Raw genomic sequence first — 7,499 nt, 5'->3', positions numbered from 1 at the left:
CATTTTCTCTCTACTTGTGCATATGGTTATCTGTGTGTGTGTGTGTGTGTGTGGGGGGGGGGGGGGGGGGGGGGGGGGGGGTCACTTAATAATTATGTGACTATCACATGAGTGCAATAGAAGGGGTTATTGAATTTCATTTTATCTCACATTTTCACATACAGAAAGCTATTGTAAAATAAAATGGGAAAAATATATATATACTGAATATAAAAAGGGTGTATTTTATTTATCAAGAATTCATAGATAAAGAGTTTTAGAAATGGTCCTTGAAGGCACGTGATATACACAATTTATACATAGTGACACCCCGAGATGGTCATGCATTTTATGATCTTTATAAGAGCCGTTTATCCCAGGCTTTGGAGTTGCTTACAATGATACCACTTGTGTTTGCATCATCTCTTTACGTTGGGCGAGTCAATTTAGATCAGTGGTTTGGTCGGTGATAGTACACTTGGTCTCTGTATGCATGGTCATTGTATGATAGTTTTTTGGCTCTATATAGCTCGAGATTTTTTTGCATTTACAAAGGAGACTCTGTCAAATTTTTCCACTTTTTTCATCATAAAATTAACTCTTGATTGTAGCTATGGCAATGTCTTTTGAGCCGGATATTTATAATATCTACAAGTTTGATGGTACAATCTTTTCCATTTAGATGGAGAAAATCCAAGATGTTTTGATTCATAAGAATTTGTTAGCACCATTGTTTAAATGCCAAGAGGGTGATGGCATGTATGAGGTAGAGTGGAAATCACTTGATGCAAAGGCATTGGTGAGGCTACCACTTGTACTTTATGGTAAAAATTATGCGATACTTATGAAAAGAAAAATGCTAGCAATAAAGTTTACCTTATGAAGAAGGTCTATGAGCTACACATGGAGAAAGGTGGCAATGTGTCAGCACATTTAAATAATTTCAATATACTCTTTAGTCAGCTAATTTCACGGACTTAACATTGGATTTCAAGTAATTTTCTTGCTATATTCTTTGCTTTCCTCATGCAATAAATTTTGTAAAACAATAAGTAATTTAGCACCAAAAGGCACATTGGTACTTAATGATGTCGTTCGCACTTTTCTTAAAGAGGAGATTTGTAGGAAATCCCTTGAGCCAACCAAACCTGATGATTCTTATGTTGCTCGTTCTCACAAAAAGAGATGTACTCTTGACTCTGGTAAGTCCAAAGAGCATAGAAACACTTGTAGTTTATCTTGAGATTTTGTAGATGATGTTTGCGTGCTACTATTTCTATAAGAAGGGACATATGAAGAAGGATTTCCATGTAGCAAAGAGGGACATTAAGAAAAAGTCTAATGATGACAAGGATTCTCGCGCTTCTAAGATTGAAGAAATCAATGTGACTGAGTCACACATGGTTGGTCAAGGCAATAGTGTATATGGTATTAATACACACGTTTGGAATATTCTAATTTGCACTTAAGATCTTAGTGCAGATGCTCTTGTTACGCATGAGGCCAACTATGCACAAAATTGATGATAGATTCTGGTGCAAGCTTCCATGTTATGCCACATAGAAATTGGTTCTTTACTTATGCAAAAGGCTATTAGGGTATTGTCAATCTGGGCGACTCTTATGCACTTGACATAGTTGGCATTGGAGATATCTAGTTCATACTCTTGAATGGTACAAAGTTTATACTACAGAATAGTAGACATGTTCCTGAGTTAACGAAGAGCATGGTTTCTAAGGGATAGCTTGATGACTTGAGGTACATGACCATATTTAGGAATTACTCTTGGACTATCAAGAAGGGAAATTTGGTTATTCTGAGGGATCATAAGCATGACCCACTATATTCCATACACGTGTCATGTGTAAGAGACAATGCCATTGTTATAACCGAGCTGTCATCAACTGAGTTGTGGCATTGCCCCGAAATTACCGACTAGTCCATTATAAATCTTGAGTGTTTTGGTTACTTGTATATGTTGAGTTTTATTGACTTTTTGATTTTTTTAATATTGTATCTATGGCAAGAAAACTAGGAGTGCTCATTTACCCATGATTAGAAACCAATTGGAGCCTCTCAAACTTGTTCATAGTGACCTATGTGGTCCTATGTTGAGTAAGTCGCTCACAAAGCTACTTATTTTGTAACATTTATTGAAGACTTTACAAGGAAGGTGCGGGTTTATCCTTTGAAAGTAAGGATGAGGTTTTCCCTTCTCTCTAAAAGATCCTTGCACTAGTTGAGAATCAGTCAAGCAAAAGGCTTAAAGGCTAAATGACTGATAATTGCGGGGATTATCTCTAAAGAGAGATGGTTGACTACTATGCAAAGAAAGGAATAAAGTGGCATTGTACTACACCACACACACACACCAACCCAACATGAAGTTGCAAACGCATGAATCGTACTATACAAGAATGTGTTCTTGCTATACTTTCTATGGTGAACCTTACACAAGGCTTTTGGGCAGAGCCGTTTTGACAGAAGTGTATATTGTCAATAAGACTCCTAGCACACCATTGGATTGAAAATTTATTGAAGAGATGTGGTCTCACAAGAAGCTGCATTAAGACCACTTACATATCTTTGGTTGTGAGGCATATGCTCATGTGTCAAAAGCGCTCAGGTCAAATCTTGATCCCAAGTCACATAGATGTATCTTTGTTAGTTATGGTGCTAATGGTGAGATGGGTTATTGTCTATGGTACCCAAAATCTCGTAAAACTATTAGGAGTTTTGAAATGATCTTTAGTGAGTCAAAGATGTCATAATAACTAATATCTAATTCTCCTAAATGATTTTCTCATGTTAAACTGATCATTTAATATGGGGAAGTGCCAAGGGAGAAAAAGCTAGAATATTGGTTAAGCTGGCAGACATGCCACAATAGAGATCCAAAGGAGGGAAACTAGGGATCCAAATGGGGGCAATTTGCAAAAGAGCAATGTGCAACAATGGGCTTTAAACACCCTAAGGTTCAGCCCATTAAGATTTCCAAAATGCTAAGGTTCGCAAAATCAAAGGTTGTGTCCAATGGTCAAAGCTTATAAACTTGGATGCTTTGTGTTTGTGTACAAAAAGTCTTCATGCTTCCTAGATAGGAGGCGGCGAGCCTTGCAAGTAGGGGATGAGAGAGAAACACACACACACACATACAAATACACACACACACACACACACACACACACACACACAAACCTCCTTTACACAACAAAGGGAATGAGGGACACATGTCAGCTCCCTAGCCCAGATGCCCACAAGGTGTACTCAAATCCTATTGGATGGCAATGGAGGTGGACCAATGAGAATTAGGCTAGAGTATATCTAGTTTAATTAATTTAAAAACACTTAATAAAAGAACCAATAAGAATTAAGCTCTATGGAAGACTATTGGACAGTCTCGCAAGGGGTCCAATGAGCATTCAACAACCTAATGGCTTGCCTGATTCCTATTGGCTAGGAGACAAAGGGGTCCAATGAGAGTTTAGTTGCATTGATTAATTACCTAAAGCCCTCACAAAAGGGGAAAGGGGAACACATGTCAGAAGGCTATCACTTATGCTCCTTAAATCCTATTGGCTAAGCCTAAAGAGGTCCAATGAGGTGCTAGCATGAGCAAATAGCAAGAGGGGTCGACCGAGAGAGAGAGGGGGCTGAATTTTCAAAGGCATTATTCCACACACACTCACACAAGCTCATGTCTGAAGCAAGAAGACTCTGTCTCTCCTTCTCAAGCTTTAATGGAAAGCTTATCACCTACTCCAAGCTTGTGAGAAGGGAATCCTACACCAACAACTCTTGGCTTTGTGATGCAAATCCAACCAAGAGCCAAGCTTCAATGCATGCTCATCTCATCCACCATGCTAATTACTAAGCTATGCTATGCTAATATGAGTGATTATTTGAGGAGATGTACATCTTTCTCGTAAGACTACTCCTTTTTCCTCTCTATATACTCTCATACCTTGCTAGCTCTCACCATCTTTGAAGGTATGTGAGGTCTTGGGTCTGAGACCGTGAGGGAATTGATGTTGTGTTTTATAAGTGTTTTGCATAGTGATTGAAGCTTCCATCTTCATTGCACTAGCTAGTATTGAAGGAACACAAAGAAGTATTGTAAAATGTCTCTCTTGCCGACAGAAACCTATAATACAAAGCCTTTTGGAGGAGGGACCAGCTCCATGTAAATCCACTCCTGTACTGTTGTCAATAGCTTAATTTCTCTCTTTTGAAGTATTGTTCATGCCTATCTAACTAGGTGTTATGATTTTTGTTGCTCTCTCCACCAAGCACTCTTGTTATGCTCATTAGGAATCTATTCTAATGAAATGCTCACTATGTTCATGCTATTTTCCACTACACAGAAGTTACTAGGCCATTAAATGTTACATTGGTATCAGAGCACAAGGTTTCTCTTTTCTTGCTCAAGAAGGGAGGTCCTCAAGATAGCTATAAATGGTTGGTATTATTAATTGCATTTGAGTTAGTCGAATAGGGATTTTTTAGCCTTGTAGTGCGCCTGTCTTCATGCAGATAACGGGGCATCACCGTCGAGAGCTATGGTCTTAATAGTGGAGTCCTACGGGGCTTGCCTACAGATTATTGCCTACAGATTAACCACTATTGAGCTATTAGAAGCTTGACAGGAGCCGGTGCAGTTTTGGTGTTGAACGACCCTCTCTTCTATTCCTTGCAATTAATCGTATACGAGCCACGGGTACAGTAGCTTGAGTGCTATTTCTAAAGGGGTAAAGAGGAGTAGCAACTAGGGCTTGAAGTGCCAAAGTACACCTAAAAGTTGTTAGAATGGCTGACAATAGTAAAGAGAGTTAAATTAATGTTGATAACTTTGATTTTGCTAATGAGCAGGCTACTAATGATACCCCTATTCTTGTTAACTACCTTGTTTCTAGGCTTCAACAAGCCAGGGGCAATCCATCCCTTTAAAGTGAAGTGTAACGGCAGCTTCGTGCTTATGGGATTCTCCAAACTCCCCACCATGATGAGAGAGTACCTAGGAAGCCTCCTTGTGAGACTCTCAAAAGAGGCCTCTCTCCGATTCAGGAAGAAGAAGAGGATCCATACGAAGGGCTCATAAATTTGCTTCTTGATGACGCATCTCCTTCTCAAAGGAGAACTCAAGAGCCCCCACTGAAGGAACGAGAAAGAAGTGAGTCTCCTGCCACCTCGGCAGAGATTGCTCCACGAAGATGGCAAGCTAAACGCTCTCCATCACCTTCTAAATGGAGAAGACCATAGCACACTTCTCCACACCATAATTCAAAGAGGGATGACAAAAAGCAAGAGAAGAAAAAGGCGAGAAAGAGGACACCCTCTTCTCCATCTTCTTCATCCTCTTCGTCTTATGAAAGTGATGGTGCACACAAAGAAGATCAAGGCAAGAAAAAGGCAAGAAAGAGGTCACCCTCTTCTCCATCTTCCTCAAATTCTTCTCGTTCTAAAGAAAGTGATGGTGCAACCTTTGAACCATAAAAAAGAAGAGGCCATAGAAAATCCTATGCCGCATGGAAGAGGTCATCCAAGCTTAAAAAGTTCAAAGAGGGAGGGAAGAGCATCTCTTTCCTTACCTACGATGGAAATTTTGGTGCTACAAACAAATCCTTGGCCTTTATCCAACAATTCGATGCGGCGTTTGGAGATGAGGGCTTCACGGAGTCCTCTAAGCTACGCCATGTATCTATGCACTTTCAAAAGTCCGTCAGGCAATGGTGGTCTAGCCTATGGGCTAGCGGTGAAGCTCCACGAACATGGAAAGCTTTAAGAGCTTCCATTATGAAGCAATTTTTGGCCATCGATGCCAAAGACAAAGTACTCACCGAATGGAAAAGCTTGAATCTCTCTCCCTACGAATCCATTCACAAATATGTAGACAAGTTTTGGGACCTATATCTCAAAGCCACTGTCTTCAAAAAGATGGATTTTAGAGAGCAAAAGCAGAAATTTTGTGCGGGTTTAATTGAAGAAATGGCGGAGTATGTCAACTCCCAAAGGCCACGCACCATATTGGCAGTTATACACCATACTATGGTGGCTTCTCAAATAAATTTCCAAACAGGGGCTAAGAGAAATTCTAAGTCCACGGAAAACAAGGGTTCCAATGAGCCTAAGGGGAAGGACAATGTCCAAAAGTCTCCTAAGGGCAATTTCAACAAAGCTAAGGAGAAGGGAGTATACAAAGACCGCATTTTGCACTACGTTTGGTCTTTACGAACATATTGTCATGCCTTTTGGCTTGACCAATGCACCAGCCACATTCAATCGTTTGATGGAGAAGCTATTCAGGCCTCAACGAACCTTTATTGGAGTGTTCTTTGATGATATTATCATCTACTCTGATTCACTAGATGAACACAAGCAACACCTCCAGGCAATATTTCAAGTTCTAAGAGAGTGTAAACTTTATATTAATTAAAAAAAGTGGATTTTTCTTGCAAGAGATTAAGTATTTAGGTCACATTATCTCTCAAGATGGCATCCAAATGGATCCATCAAAGTCAGAGGTAATAAAAGGATGGCCTAAACCAAGGAATCTTCATGAACTAAGAAGCTTCATAGGTATGTGTGCATACTATAGACGCTTCATAGAAAGTTCTCACAAATCGCGGGACCATTACATGACCCAACAAAGAAAATTGTTAGGTGTACATGGTCTGCCAAGGAGAACAATGCTTTCGAAAAGCTTATCTCTCAACCTGTGCTTACACTACCGGATCTCTCAAAGCCATTTGAGGTCCAATGTGACGCTTGTGGTGATTGCCTTGGAGCTGTCTTGCTCCAAGAAGGGCACGCCATAGGCTATGAAAGTCGAAGGCTTGACCTTGTTGAGCAAGCTCTAGGCATATATGAAAAGAAACTCCTAGCAGTTCTACATGCCTTAGACTCATGGAAGCACTATTTATTGGGGACTCCTTTCATTCTGCGAACGGATCATCAAAGTCTTAAGTACTTCATAACGCAGACCAAGCTCTCCAACAAACAAATGAGGTGGAAAAATTTCCTTTCGCAATTTCATGTTCATATTGCTCACGTTGCTGGCAAGCATAATCAAGTAGCCGATGCACTCTCAAGACGACCAAGAGTGAATGCGGTTTCCATAGCAACTCACAATGATCTATCTTCTATGATAGATGAGTATGCTATTGATCCCGATTTTACAAATGTGATTTTAACTCTTGCCTTAGGGAAGCAAGAGGAACCATTTACCTTACAAGATGGTTATCTTTTCTATGACTATGCGTTACTAACTCACTACGTGAGAAAGTAATGTATGAATCTCATGCTCCTCCTTATGCAAGGCATAAAGGTATTCAGTCTACCCTAAAAGGGATTGAAACATATTTCTCTTGGCCTACCATGAACGCAAGCATACAAGAGTATGTTTCTAAATGTGTGGTATGCCAAAAGACGAAGTTTGATAGAGGGAAGCAACCTGGATTGCTTCAACATTTGCCAATTCCTAATTCACCATGGGAGAGCATATCCATGGATTTTATCTTTGG

The sequence above is a fragment of the Adiantum capillus-veneris genome, chromosome 5, assembly GCF_014529385.1.
Source record: "Adiantum capillus-veneris isolate H3 chromosome 5, ASM1452938v2, whole genome shotgun sequence".
Taxonomy (NCBI): domain Eukaryota; kingdom Viridiplantae; phylum Streptophyta; class Polypodiopsida; order Polypodiales; family Pteridaceae; genus Adiantum; species Adiantum capillus-veneris.
Note: the sequence above shows the minus strand (reverse complement) of the source record.